The following is a 15855-nucleotide window of genomic DNA, read 5'->3' on the forward strand; positions in this document are numbered from 1 at the left end:
ACATGTGTATCCATTGGTTGACTGGTCAGTGAAATGCCAAACAAATACTAAAATTAGGGTGTTTTGCTCATCCTGGCCACACCTCTGACTCCGCCAACTGATCCAATCCTCAGGTTATTACCGCCCTCTGATTCTCCACCCACAGTTCCCCTACTTTTTTTTGCCCACTTCAACTAATGTTGCCTTGTGTTTCCTTCTCAGGGATTCCGACCTGAGATGAGAACTTCTGTAGTAAAAGAGGCAGTATTAGAGGCATCCCTCTGTAATGAACTAGGGATTCACACGGATCTGTGCCAACATTGTGTGCCAATGCTAGCCCGCCTCCTTGGTTTCTTTCAAAGTATTCCGAAAATGATTCCAAGATGGGTGCTGGTGTGTGGGCATGTGCATGCACTCAACAATGTCTATCTTGAATTGATTATTTTAGACTTCAAAAGAAACCACTCCAAGATGTCTGCCATGCGTTCTAACACAGCCACATACGTTTGGTAATCTTGGAATGGTTTTGTCCCATGGCCTTATGGCTATCCGTACTTGTAATGAATTTGCTACTGCATAAAATTCGTTTTTTTCCCTACATGTCACTCTGACCATAGCATAAACACTTTGGAGATCGTCCAGTCCAACTGTTTCTATGCCCGCCTCTATTTGGATTAGCTTCCGGGTCGTATTCATAATATATTCTTGAACAGCCCGAGATAGCTGGAGGCCGGGATGTATTTTTCAGGGAAAGGCAAAAAAAGACATGATTTGTGTTGATTTTCATTTAGGGCTCTGTTACTGAAAGATATTATTGGCTATCTTTCTAATTACATTGGGATCATAGCATTTGATGTTTTCAGTGCAAAAACTTCTGCCAGTCAGCCGCTAAGCAGCGTGCACGGGGATAATCGACCTCCCAATGATGGCTTTTGACGCTGTATTTTCTCTACCATGTTTTCAAATAGATCTGAAAAGCTAATTTGAACTTTCTGGTGGCTGGACCCAGACACGTAAATGTGAAATCGATGAAAGAGCAAAGCACTTAAAACGTAAATGATTGAAAGTTCGAGTTGGTCCAGTCTTTGCTTTCGCAGGCAGTATCACCGTAATGTGTTTAAACGGAGTACTTATCTAGTTCAGTTGACGGATGATCTCACCCGATCACTCATTTACACACTATCACCGGTTCTCACCGAGCCTCAGACAGCCTGCAAGGGGCATCAGTCGCAGGGTGGACTTTGAGCTGCAGATTTGCAAAACAATGAGTCTTGGTAACGCTGTTAGGGGCCCGCGGGCCTCTGCTTGATTCTGTTATTGCTGCGCTGGTGGGCTTTGGCGTCGAGTAATCTTTTTCAGATTATTGTTCCCACGGGGGGAGGAGCCTGCCGGCCCTGCTGACGGCTAGTCACGTTAAGAGTCATGGAATCATCAGTTTGCACGGGTTCAAATTTTTAGTGAAAAATGTGAAGGATCACTGGTTCTGCAATCTTTTATCGTGTTTCCAAATTTTAGGGTGTGTTAATCAGGCACAACCGTTATACTTTAACTTAGAATGCCCGATCCACGACCATTTATTTTTCGAGAGCATGAAGTTGTTTTTTTTCCTGTTAATTAGACAAATTAAACAAAGGAGGAACCATAATGTGTTTCTTTTATAACTAAAAAAACTAAGTCCGGAGAACATCCATAAAATGGATAAGGAAAACCACTGCAAATGCCTCTGAATAAGTATTTGAGCCGGTTCAATTTGCTGTACGGTATGCGGCCCTGGACACCAACATGCCGTTGTATATACAGCTGTGCTCACAGCTGTCAGAAGATGATTGGGCCCTTCTGGGCGCGGAGAGGTTCCACAGCACCGTCGGATGTCACATGGAACACTGTTCTTGCATAATCGTGAAGGCAATGAAAGATGTGTCTGTAACTGTCTGTAGCTATTTGCTGGTAAATAAGCTCTCTACTGTTTTCAAACTTAGGCCCTTTCAAATTCCAGTTAAAACCAGAACTGATTTCTGATGTAATGTAATTCTTAGTGGGAATGGAAGACGTCCACCGACCACCTTGGTGAATATGAATCAAGCCTCAGTCAAACTGCAGCAGTCGAGGCGCTATGTATGAAAGGTCACTGTAGGACTTTCCTACTTCTGCATCATGATTTTCTGGTTCTCGACACACTAGGCCATTCGATGCCTTGACACCAAGGAGCTATGCACGAACATTATCAGACAAGTAAAGAAATGTTACCTTATTCCAAACATATGTGTACTAAATAGTCAAAACTGAGGACTTCAAAAATGCGCCTGTCCTAAGGCCCCAGATGTCCCAAGAAGACGGAAGTCTCTCCTCCTCACCCTTCAATATATTTAAAAAAGCCTTGGGCGACTGCTGTAGGCATTTGCAATCCATCTACAGGCCTATATTATTTCTGCTTTAAACCATGATTCAACAATTCAATCTCTCAGTAGAGGCCTGGGACAAAATCTGGAAAACATGTCAGAAGTTACTTCAAATTAAAACACTAGGGACCGAGGGCCTGACAATGTTTATCAATATTTGGCAAAGTGCAGCGCATCAAGACAACTTGCTGTGCTTCGTCAAATGGATAATGCACCATATTTACCAAGATATGGTGCATTCCTGCTCTCACACTGCTCTGGCGCACAATGTGCTGCCTAGCGCCAACGTAATCACCATGGTGCAAAGGTGTCTGAATTGCAGGCAAGATTTTTTTTGTGCACTCAAAATCAATCATTAGAGGCTTTTTCCTCTTACTAAGTGTGCTGCAGAATCCAGCACGCTTAGAAAGATGAAACAAGGAGGAGAAATAATGAGATATCTCCTCGTTTTGCCTCTATCGGCATGGTGTTCAATTTCAATGCATTGTTCAGTTTACTTATCTTGGTAGATAGGGGAATGCGCCAAAATACGTGGGTGGATGCTTAGGAACACCCACTCTCCACACATGTGAAGCCTTCCAGGTGATTTGCGCTGCCTTGCGTTACTCCAGATTGACCAAGCAACATAGGGCCATGCAAGGTGGCTTTGAAAATCTGGCTTTAGGATTGCGTTACCCTAGGGTCACCTTGCATGACAGAAGGGCAATACAATCCTTTGATAAATCTGGCCTAAGTGTCTGTTCCGCATACTAGCAGCCACGTCCCGTATAGGGCGTGTTACCGGGGCGGTGACGTTGGGCGGAGGAGGGGCAGGGTGGGGGATTGCAAAATGCGGCATACAGCCGATTTCAGCTAAGTTACGGAAAAAAAAAAACGAATTTTGTTGCGAGCGCTGCATTTTTTTTTTTTCCGTAACTTAGCTGAAATCGGCCGTATGACGCATTTTGCAATCCCCCACCCTGCCCTTCCTCCGCCCCACGCCACCGCCCCGGTAACACGCCCTATACGGGCCGTGGCTGCATACTAGACACATTCCAACTCCTCATCAACTATTGGATGTCATTTCAATAAAGTCATGTATTACAAAATACCTCATCTTCTTAGTGGACAGCAGACTTCACCTACCCTAGCTGTGAAAATATTGTATAAGTCTAACTACAGCTCCATCACATACAACACACCATCCCAGAATCTGCCCTGTTAACAGTGATATAGGCACCACTCCAGATGCTTGACTGATCATATGTCCATGCTGTTGTGACCACATCTCTCCAGTCCTAACCATACTACACGACTCGCTATAAAAGCACTGAACATTCTGAAAACTATTTTACTCCAACATCTGAAGTTCATGGCAGACATTCACACCATATCTGGATTGTGCACAAGCACAACATAGCAAAGAAGAATATACAAACCTCAGCGATGTTCTACAGTCTGCACAAAGACATTCTCAAAAAGCCCAAAAATAACATTGGAAATATGTGAAACACAAAGGAAATAACAATTAATGTACATGTGCAAAACCGGGAATATATGTACCCAATCTTGAATCATCTGCTAACTGCAATGTTGATCCCAGATCAATGTGTGCAATTTAAATACCAACACAAAAATATAAAGCATACACGCCTTCATCATATTAAACAACAAGCATTTGCATAGCCAATAGGTCTCGCCTTTGGGACCTTATAAGTGTTTAGCCATGCAACATTTGCGTAACTAAATACTTATAAGGTCCCAAAAGCGAGACCTATTGGCTATGCAAAGCGGCCATGCGGCCGCGAAAGTGAAAGTGATCGCGATCCGATCATGATCAAACATCAAAGCGGCCGTGCGGCCGAAAGTGAAAGTAATTGCGGTAAAACGCGGTGCGCGCGCCCGCGCACATGCACTGTGGCTCTAGGCTGGCCTGGTAGCACTTTTTTTGAGCCCTCTCAATAAGTCTTGCCAGACCAGCGCATGCGCTGGGTCAGGCGAGACCTAAAAAGGAAGACTCTTGCCTTTGAACGACAAATCCCATGTGAGAGGTTATTGATCACTGAACAGATACAGGCACCGACCTACCTTTCTTCAAGGCGATTGCAGTACCAGAGAAAGTAGCCCCATTGTGCATTTACTCCCTGGCCAATATCTATAGCAGTACCTCTTCACAGGGCTTTTCAAATTTTAGCATCCACTTTTAGGTCAACTTTATAATAAACTGCTGTATGATCGTCTGGTTCTGATAGATGTAAGGAGGTGCTCTTTGCTATTTCATGTAATAATGGCAGTGCTGTTACAAGAATACCTCAAGATTGCATTATTGTCACTCGATACTCAGCAATACTCTCACTCTGATACTCAGTTTGACAGCAATGAAGCAGCCATTCCATGTGAACTTTCCTGTCAAGTATTCAACATGCATCAATGCAAAGAGAAGATTCAACACATTGTCAGACTGTAAACTAGCAGGAAAACATGGTGACTGTGTCAGAACCCCATTCAGAGGGCCACAGGGCAGGCAGGAGCTACTGGGCCCAACTGTGGGTGTTGAGGCCTTTTATTCCTGATGTCCCAGGCCCCGACTTACTATGGATCCTGAGCGACTAGGACAAGTAGAACTTCAGCGCTTGACTCCCTATGGTAGCACAGGTCGAGCAGACCAAGGCTTCCTGGGGGGTGGAAGACACAGTGGTCTGTACACAGGCCCACAACTCAAAATTCGTTAAACAGCAGTTATTAATGATTGTACAGTCAAATACTTGCTTATATGAAAAAAAAGAGTATTTATGAACAAAGACAGAGTAAAATATATTACTCACATACATTACACACTGTCTCCTGAGGTCAGGGATCCAGTGTTTTGTAGGCGGGCCCCTGAGTCCCACTCCCCTCTATCTTGTGGTAGTGGTTATTCCTAATTCACTATAGGCGTAAATCAGGTCAAGCCCACCAGCACATTGAGTATCAGGAGTCCCACTACAACTCCTTATTAAAGTTCAAAGTGTTCCAGTGGCAAAGTGCTATATGTCAGGCAAGTTCCCCCAAGGCCGTCTGGCCTGTATATCAGTTTTACCCACACCAGCAGGATAGGAGCAACCAGAATCTTCAAGCTCACCTCCTTCATGGGTGCTAAAGCTGCAGCGGCTGTGTCTGGTAAGTTCTTCACACACGGCCTAGAAGGGGCAGTGGTCAGGTGTCCTTCAGTTCTTACATTTGGACATGGGGTCCTTGATGCTCCCCGATGTTTGGTAAGTGTGTGTGGGGATGTGATGCTTGTGGTGCTGGTACTCAGTCAGGACTTGGGCCTGCTCAGGTCACAACAGCAACCTCTTTCTCCTCTCGACCATGGTCTTGACCAGACCACACTCCTTGCCTTGCATCCACCCACAAAGCTCTGCATTTAGGCTACGGCCTGATAGTCATGGCAGTGCTCTTCATGGAGGCCCCACCTCTTAACCTGCACATAGGCAATGTCACAATCAGTGCAGCAACAATCACAGCTCTCTTCATAGCTGCCCTCCTCTGGCATACAGAGGTCACCAACATTTCCCTTCACACAGGCATTGACCCAATCAGTGCAGCAGCTGTCTCCTCACACCTCGGTACAAGGATCCACTCAACAGAATACTCCACTGGACCTCACTCCCTCCATTGCTCTCCTATTCCTCACAGGGCACACTGGCCTTGGCAAGCAGTCAAGCCCTGGTGCTCCAGGCTTTAGGGGGAGGTGTTTTTGTAGTCTTAGGCTAACATCCCCGCAGAGGTAAGTACCATTGACCAAATAGGGACCCTTGCTTCTAAGTCAGGGAAAGGGGATTACAATACTGGATAACCCCTGCTCTCCCCCTTGGTAGCTTAGCATGAGCAGACAGGCTTATCTCAGAGGCAGTGTGTTAAGCATTTGTGAACACATACAGTAATACAGTGAAAACACTACAGATGGACAACACACAGGTTTTATAAAAAAGAAGTATTCTTTATATAGACTTAACACGAGACCACAAACGACAAAAATGCACAATACTGTACTCAAAATTGACTTAAAAATGGTAGAATTAACTTAGTTCAAGTTGATGGTAAATGTGACACAGTTCTCACAAAAGTACCTGGATGCGTAACGCAAAATAAACAAAATGCTCGCAGCATTGGAGATGCGGTTCCTTGCTTTGGGGGAGATGATGCGTCGCGCCTCAATGCTTGCGCAGAGTAGGGGATGCATCTTGATCCTTACCGTAGAGGAGGTGATGCGTAGATTCTCGTGCTGCAGCCGGGTTGCGATGCGGCAAGATGGCGCCTCGATGTGATGCGACAATACGGTGCGATGTGATAAGATGGCGCCCTTGATGCGACGATGTTGAGACGATGCGGGCACGCCCTGGCAGCCTTGTGGCGACTCTGTACTTTGGTGCCGCGACAGGCCCTGCGACACGCTTCTCCGGTGATGCGATGGCGACCCTCACGGTTGCAACGCGCTGATGTGACAGCAGACAGCTGTGACGAAGGCACGCTTCTGGGAGATGGGCGGCGGCACGCTTCTCCGGCGATGCGATGACTACAGCTGAGGTGGCGACACGCTTCTTCTTGTTGTGTCGCGCTCCCAGCGACACACAGGCTTCTGCAGATAGAATTCCCAGCAAGGAAATTCAGAGGGGAGCTGGTGGTGAATAGAGGGGAGTTGGTGGTGAATTCTGTTGTCCCTGAGACTTCAGCAGGAGGCAAGCACAAGTTCAAGCCCTTGGAGAAATATTCTGCAAGATGATGAAGTACACACAAAAGTTCCTTCTCCTCTCCTTGGCACTGAAGACACCACTGTAGGCCAACCCAGCAACACAGCACACTGGCAAGGGGGCAGTCCACTCCTACAGCTTCCTTTGGTTCTTCTCCTTGGCAGAGGTTTCTTCTTCTTGTTCCAGAAGTGATCTAAAATCTTGGGGTCTGGGTCCCCATATTTATGCTACTTTTCTCTTTGTTCTCTGAAGGCAGAGAGGCCTTTGCCTAGTCCAAACCAGTTCTGGTCAATCCCGGAGCGCTTTGCTGACAAGACTCCTTCTTTCCTTTCAGAGTGCAGGGCAGAGACATCAGACGCACCACCGGAGGTGGAGCCAGCATTGTGGATGGAAGGCACATCCCTATTCAGGTCCCAGGTGCAACTCCTCTCACCCATCTACATGCAGGTCTTTCTATTCAGCCCTGTGCTGACTCACACTCTCTCCTGGAATCCCCCAGCACCTGTCACTCACAGAACCAGACACACTATACACAACCTAGCAGAGGCAGGCTTGGACAGTTAAGCAAGAAAATACCTACTTTCTAAAAGTGGTATTTTCAAACACAGAATGTTAAAACCAACTTCACTAAAAGATGTATCTTATCATTCTGAGTTCAGGCATACTAAAATCGAATTTCTAACATGTTCCCTGAGTCCGTTAGGATTATAAGATGTAATAATCAAACCGCCCATTCGGGCCTCTGGGGAACAGGTAGCCTTGCAATAGTGAAAAACGAAAATACCTGTGATTCACTATTAGGACATGCCACACACACCAGTGCATGTCCTACCTTATACTTACAATGCACCCTGCCCATGGGCCTACCATAGGGGTGTCTGATATGAAGAAAAGGGAAGGTTTTGGGACTGGCAAGTGGGTGCACTTGCCCAGTCAGCATGGCAGTACCAGACTGCACATAGGCTCTGCAATGGCAGGCCTGAGACACACTTTATAAGCTGCTTCTGTGGGTGGCACAACCAGTGCTGCAAGCCCACCGGCAGCATTTGATTTACAAGCCCTGGGCACACATGGTGCACTGTACTAGGGTCTGACAAGTTAATCAAATAACCCAATCATGGAGTCGCTAATATATACATCAATTTAACATAGGGAGCACTTGCACTGTGGCACTGAATAGCAGTGGCACAGTGCCCAAAGCATCTAAACCAGCAAAACATATCAAAAACAGAGGAGGCAATCAGAAAAAAATGGAGAGAGGGAAGGGAGACTACCTTTTCATGTTCCACCATTTAGCCCTGGGTCTCCCAAAATAGAACCAATAATCTTCAAGGCACACACACACCCAGCATATGCACATAACATACATGCACCATACATCACTGCGTACATCACTGTACCATCCTTCTATTGTGCCATTCCTAGGTACAAAAACACCCAGCATATATATAACGCCATGCTCTGCACAGCACTACAAACCAAACTGATGTAGGCCAAGGGTGAGTTAAGCACACAGCAGTGGAACGTTAAATGAATGAGCCTGAATGCCTCACTTCAGTGACACAGGTAAAAAAGCATTTTCACTCCTGCTGATCAATACACAGTTTGCTGCCACCACCATGCTCCTGCTGCTCAACTCCTGGTAAAGTCAGTTGCCTTTCACTATTATGACGGTAGCACTCTGGGAGACCTCCCAGTCCAAAAGACCTAAATTCATGAGACAGACCTATGTTTGGCGCACACACATGGTTCCTGTTCGCCCCTGACAACAAAAATCAGCATCAGGGATCCCACAATTAATACAGTTAAGGCACTTAGGGCAGGGGTGCATGTCCATCACCATGCAAGTGACTTTTTCATCCCAACAGACTGACAGACACTACAGTTGATCATCCCAGAGGCACTTCTTGGTTCTGCCGCATTATAAGATAAGTGTTCCTCACAAAGTACTTGTCCACGTGACAAGATTTCAAGACCACTCTCCTCTTCTTTGCATTACACTGTGTTTGCCTTATCACACTCATGTCAAGGTGGAGGGTAGTTCTTCACTTTCTCCAAAAGTCTTCCTTGATAACTACTCATCACCACAGATGTTGGTAATGCAGCAGCTCTTTGTTCTATCTGTATGTCCATCTGTGGCAGTCAGCTGTTAACATCCCCAGACTCACCTTTGGGAAGGGAGTTGTGAGGTGGGTGTGATTTTGTGTGGAGAAAGCAGCTGGCCAGAAAATACACTCATAATGTCTTACTTTTTCGGGATTCAGAGTCTTTCTGGTTGGATTAGACCATGGTAGGGTCCACCAGTTTAACAAAATCACGTCTTTTCATCCTCTTTCTCTTTTACTCTCCTTTTACACATGCTGAGTTGAGCTGGTATGCATTGGGAATCTGTGACTGGAGATACTGCCTGCAATGGCATAGGTAAAAAGATGTGGTGACATTTTCAACAATCTTACTGGCATTGCTGGCAGAGAGATAGGTGTGTAAAATGTTGGCCATGGTCTACTGAAGGGTTGGGAAGGCAATTTTACTAGCTTACATATGGACACATAGCAACCATGCTATGTCAGTTTGACAATACAAACACAATGAATGCACTCCCAATCGGTGCATGTCCTTTAGAATTTGGAAGTTGCAGCCACGTGGCTTTTCTTGATCTAGCCCTGTCTCTGCCATTTCCTCTGCCACCCCTAAGAAATGCTGCAGCAACAAATGTTGGATGGAATGCTGAATAAGTCAAACATTCTCCCCAGTCAAGAGATCTGGGTTAAATCCACCTTGTTTTGCTCACTATGCCACTCCAGTTTGGATCCAGCCATATGCAAATCAGTCTTGACACTACTCTCATGGGAACAGTCCAGCCTGAACTGCCAAGCCAGGTTCTCCCTAGACCAGAAACAAGCAACCCAGGACTGGTTTCTGGGTATCACCCCATATCTGCCACTCTAGCTTGAGTCCAGTGGCACAGTGAGCAAGGGACCCACATCTGGGCATACCCATCCCACTTAGGCCGATAAATGCTGTGGCAACAAATGATGGATGGAAGGCTGAATAAATCAAACCTTCTCCCCCCCTAGTCTAGAGATCTGGGTTACATCCATCTCCTTTTGCTGACTACGCCACTCCAGTTTGGACCCAGCCATATGCAAATCAGTCTTGACCCTGCAGCTCATGGGAACAGTCCAGCCCGAACTGCCAAGCCAGGTCCACCTGGACCGGAAACAAGCATCCTGGGACCGGTTTCGGTTAATAACCCCTAATCAGCTAGGCTTGCTTGAATCATGTAACACAGCAAGGAAGTGACCCGCATCTGGGCATACCCATCCCACTTAGGCCGATAAATGCAGTGGTAACGAATGATGGATGGAAGGCTGAATAAATCAAACCTTCTACCCCCTAGTTAAGAGATCTGGGTTAAATCCATCTTTTTTTGCTGACTACGCCACCCCAGTTTGGACTCAGCCATATGCAAATCAGTCTTGACCCTGCTCCTCATGGGAATAGTACAACCCTAACTGCCAAGCCAGGTCCACCTGGACCGGAAACAAGCAACTTGGGACCGGATTCATGGTATCAACCCTCATTTGCCACTCTAGCTAATGCAGTGGCACAGTGAGCAAGTGACCCACGTCTGGGCATACTCATTTCACTTAGGGTGAAAAATGCGGCGGGAACAAATTATGGATGAAATGCTGAATAAATCAAACTTCCCCCCCCCCATCAAGAGGTCTGGGTTAAATCCATTGATCTTTTGTTCACTACGCCACCTTAGTTTGGACCCAGCCATATGCAGATCAGTCTTGATTCTGCTTCTCTTGGGAAAAGTCCAGCCTGAACTGCCAAGCCAGGTCTTCCCTAGACCTGAAACAAGCATCCTGGGACCGGTTTTGGGGTATCAACCCCACATTAGCCAGGCTAACTTGAATCCAGTGGCACAGCGAGCAAGGGACCCACGTCTCAGCATACTCATCCCACTTAGGTCGAAAAATGCAGCAGGCAGAGGAGGTTCCAGAGAGAGAAAGAAATGGAGAGAGGGTGAAGGTAGAGAGAAAGTGATCAAAAAGGGAGAAGGGAGAGAAGGTGAGAGAATGGATGAATGCAAAGAGAGAAATTGCCAGAGAAGATGAAGGGAGAGAGCTGGTTTGAGCATTTTGCCAGGACTTTTTTGATACCCCAGTCCAGCCCTGGTAATAGTACTCAATAGTAAACCTTCTCTCTGAATCAGAGGCAGGGAGTAGTTGTTCTACGATGGGGATATCATGAACATTTTGGAAAACTCAAACTCACATATTTTGGGGTATTCACAAACTTCTCTGTGACTCATTCCTACAGCTGGGAATTTACTCATTATAAAGCTAAAACGTAAACTGTTCACAGAATGTAACAATAAGATAACACTTTCAAAAGGGGCGGGGTTTTATTGGTAAAGGTTTCTCCACATGGAAAAAAAACTAAGCTTGTAGAAAAAAAGCAGGTAGACCATCGTGAAAGCATTTTGCATGTGGAATCGTATAACAAGTGGAAATATGCTTCTAGAATGCAAGTAACTGGGAAGTCACAAAGGTTTTCCAGGAATGCTTCGAGAAACCACTGTTGCTTTTTTCCCCAGAAATATATTTGGAAACTTTGGAAATTAAAATAAATGTTTTCAAGGTCACTCATTCGAGTGAGTAAACCTGGGAGTGTAGATTTAACATCTTTAATAACTGGGCCCAGTGTTGTATTTTGGAGAGAAGGGTCGAAAAGAAAAGAAAAGCATGGGTTAGAAGGTACAAACAGGAGCCCTTAAAAGAGATATGAAAAGGAAGCTTCATCTACCAATAAAAATATCTAAGTAGCTACATACATTCACATCAAAGACGAAAGTGAAAAGAACTTGATCAAAAAATCTAAGTGCTTGGTGTTTGTGGGATTTGGAACATGTATTGCCTTGAGTACCAATGCCTGTTAACAAAAAAAAAAAGATTAATGCTTTCTTAACAATAAAAATAAAGTGCCTGGGATAGGCCAATACCTAATATGAGGTGCTACAAAAGAGGTGTTAACTGAACAGGTTAGGAAACAGGGTAGGAAAAAGGTACGGAATTGTATCACACACAAGAAACAGTAGCACACACAAAATAGGAACCTGTATTTTCTTTGAATGTATGTCAAAACCTTCTTTCGTTCAGCCAGGATTCACAGGTCTGAAAGATTAGTTGTTTGTTGTTCTGCAAAGATGCGACAAACAGTATAAATGACAAAAAAAGGCGCAGGGTGAAGCCCAACTTCACGGTACAGTCATGTGCAATCGTACATTGCTTTTGAGGTTTTTCGTGTCACAATGGGAGACATCTCTTCCCAATTTTGCGAGAGGGACTGACAGCATGTTCTACCTTATCGCTCTCGAGCAGCGTGCTGATTTGATGTGACATTCATTCATGGCACTGCTGCCACCGTGGGCACCGGTGCCAGATATCCGCGGAGAACGAGATGAAGCGGATCTGTCTGCGGGTACAGAGAGAACATACAAAGGCGAGGCTGACATTCCGCTTGTGCCACTGCAGGTGGTGTGCAAAGCTGCCTCAGTTATTTTAACAACCGCGCGCCAAACGTCCCCTCTTTCTGCCTTTCAGCCGGAAGAGCAGGTTTTTGTGTGCTCTCGTGACAGATTGCGAGTGCCTGGTGGTATTCGACTGTGTTTCTTTGGAAAATATACAAAGCTGGTACTGAGAGAGGGTGAACACAAGGCAAACAAAAGTGGAAAATAAAAGTGATCACTGATTTTTTGTTGTCCATTGCTTCACTCTTTGTGCATCGCCGGCTGGTATTGGCCATAGGTAACAGGTTTTTTTTTTGTTTGTATTTTTATTGTCAGTGTCTTCTCCAATAAAGTGCAGATTCTCTGATTCTGTGCGCTTAATGTGCACCAACAAACGCGTAACAAAGTACACGAATATCAGAGGAAAGGTTTGCAAAATCACCTAAACTCAACAAAGTCATAAATTACTTCAATGCAACTATCATGATCAAAAACACAATTGGAAATAATCCTATGAGACTGTGGGAAGGTGCGCTATGTTCAAGGTCACTGGAATTATGCGATTCTGCATTTGTGGCGTTTTCTGCATAATTATAGATGTTCTGCATTTGCCAAATAATCCATCTTCTGCTGCATAATCTGTATATTCTACCAAAAATATATTTCTAGCTCAAACATTATAAGTTACTAAAAGGAAGCGACACATATCTCTGCAGTTTTGAAAGCCCTTTGCAAAGGTTGACTGGTCATCTTTCAATTGCTGATGAAAATATTTGTTAAACTGGTGTTAGAAAGGTGAAATCTTTCCAAGGTGTTACTACTGGTACAACTGCGTGCACAGTGAGACACACATTATACATTGCACCAGGTGCATATTGATCACTTCATTTTTTTCAGGCTACTGGTCCTCTTGAAAGGTACAGAAATCCTCAGAATTTGCGTTTCAGTCTTCAGTTTTTAAGTGGCTGACATGGACAATGCTGGCGCTTATAGCGCATCATGTCTTTCGACACATTTAATGAGACAAACCAAATTACCAAAAGTAGGACAACGAAAGGGCGAGTGGATAAACTTGGGAAGTAGTATTAATTCTATAATAATTATAAGTGCAATCAGTACCTACTGAGTAAAAAAATGCAAAAATAGAATGGACCACATATGTTCATGTTTGAAGGCATGACCAATTTGCAGACTGTTTGATGCTCTCTTAGCTTGGCATGAAATACACAGCATTTACATAACGGTTAAGTATGAGACCGAAAATGGAACTTATGCATTTAACACAATATTTGCTCCTTATTTAACAGGAACTGACACTCACTCGTTTTATGTTCCAAACTTCTGTTTAAAAACAGTGGATCAAAATATATTTGATCCCGTTTTTAGGTTTCGCCTGAGGCAGTACTTGCAAAAAAAAAAACAGAAAACGGGCTTAGAGACTGCCAAATACTTACCATTGGTTAGGTTCCACGTCACTCTTGTTTCCTTGCTTCATATTGGTCATCACCTCCTCCTCACCTCTGTCTTTCTCCTAGGGCTTCGTGTGTGCCCCTGCCATGGAGCATGGACCAAGTAGAGCTTCCAGTCTGCGGTTAGTGTGCTCCCACTAGCAGCAGGCTTCTGTAGATCCAGCCTGCAGACAGCACACATGCACTGTCGTTATGGTGACAATCTTTTGTATCAAAAAACAACTCTCTAAAAAGGAGGGTTTAGCCCACCCATTGCAGACCATTCATTGGCATCTTTATCACTTTTCTTTTCTGCCTCCTAATTCATTAGTGCTGCGATCTCATAATTTCCTGGTCTTTGTGGGGAGCATCGACCAAGTACAGATTTATTTACATTGGTGCCTGTCCACTGTTATTGAGGTACTATTTTTTCTTTTTTGCCATTTTTAAATAGTGCAAACTCGATCCCACCGGAAGGTATTGGAGTCCTTTACATGGGCATCAGTTATTTTATGCAAAATCACATTTTCTTTTTAAAAGCCGTGAGAATATGTGATTTGACCAGCATCACAGGATGCTGGGGCAATGCCAAGACCTTTCAAAAACAGCTTCTGCGTTTATTTTTTATTTTTTTATTTAAAGCTTCAAAAATAGCCTCCACCACATTAAAAGTGTTAGACCTGACCCTTTTTGCAGGGTTATCCCAAAACATTTTGCCTTCCTCCTTTATTTTTCTGACATGTTTCTGTTGGTTTTATTACTCTGGGCACTTTAGCACTGCTGATCAGTTCTAAAGTGCAGGTGCTCTCTCATAGTAAGATTGGTCTACACTTGTTTGGCATATTTAATTTAGCTGTAAGTTCCTTGTACAGTGGTATCCTATATGCCCAGGGCCAGTATTTAAATGCTACTAGTGGGCATGCAGAGCTGCTTGCCCCACCCACAGAAGTAGCATTTCAAAACTGTCTCAAGTCTCTGCCACTGCAGGGTCTGTGTGCGCCGTTTACTGCCACAGTGACATAGCATTTAAAGTGTTTGCCAAGCCTTAAAGTCCCCTTTTACTGTGAAGAGGTCACCCTAAGGTAGGCCCCAAGGAGCCCTATGGACAGGATGCAGTGTAGGTAAAAGTTAGGACATTTGCCCTTTTTGTGTGGCATGTTCTGGTAGTGACAAGCTGTGTATTTGGTTTCTCACTGCTGTGAGGCTATTCCTCTCATAGGCTTTTCATTGGGAACTCCATGATATGTGTTTTGATGGTAATTTCAATTCTGGAAAGAGTAGCATTGCCATGTTTGTTATGTTTGGAATAGTGGTGATAAATCTTGCTTATTGATGAAAGCAATTTTTTTATTACTAGTTTGGAAATGCCACTTATGGAAGTGGGCATTTCTGTGTGCTTATGACTCTTTGTGCTTTGCGACCTGCCTCCAATCAATGTCTGCCTTAGACTGACAGGGGCCTGTTTTGTGCATTAATTCTAGACAGTCACAAAGGGAGCTGAAGTGTGCCATGCATATCCTGTTGGGTCTTCTGGAGCTAGAGTGGTGGAGGGAGTTGTCACCTGCACCTGAATAGGGCTGTGCCTGACTGTCACAATGCTGTCTCCGCCCCCCTATAATGTGTCTGGAGCCAGAGCTGGGGATTGATTTGTGGTGTTGTGCATTTTTAAAGTTTGTTTGAAGCTACCCCCAGAACAAAGGCATTTGGTGTATAAGTACAGGGGCTGTGCCCCATGATTTTAGACACTGCGTGGGACTAGTAACTAAACGCTGCTGTCTCTACACATTACACATTGC

This window comes from Triturus cristatus, chromosome 6 (genome assembly GCF_964204655.1).
Source record: "Triturus cristatus chromosome 6, aTriCri1.1, whole genome shotgun sequence".
Classification (NCBI taxonomy): domain Eukaryota; kingdom Metazoa; phylum Chordata; class Amphibia; order Caudata; family Salamandridae; genus Triturus; species Triturus cristatus.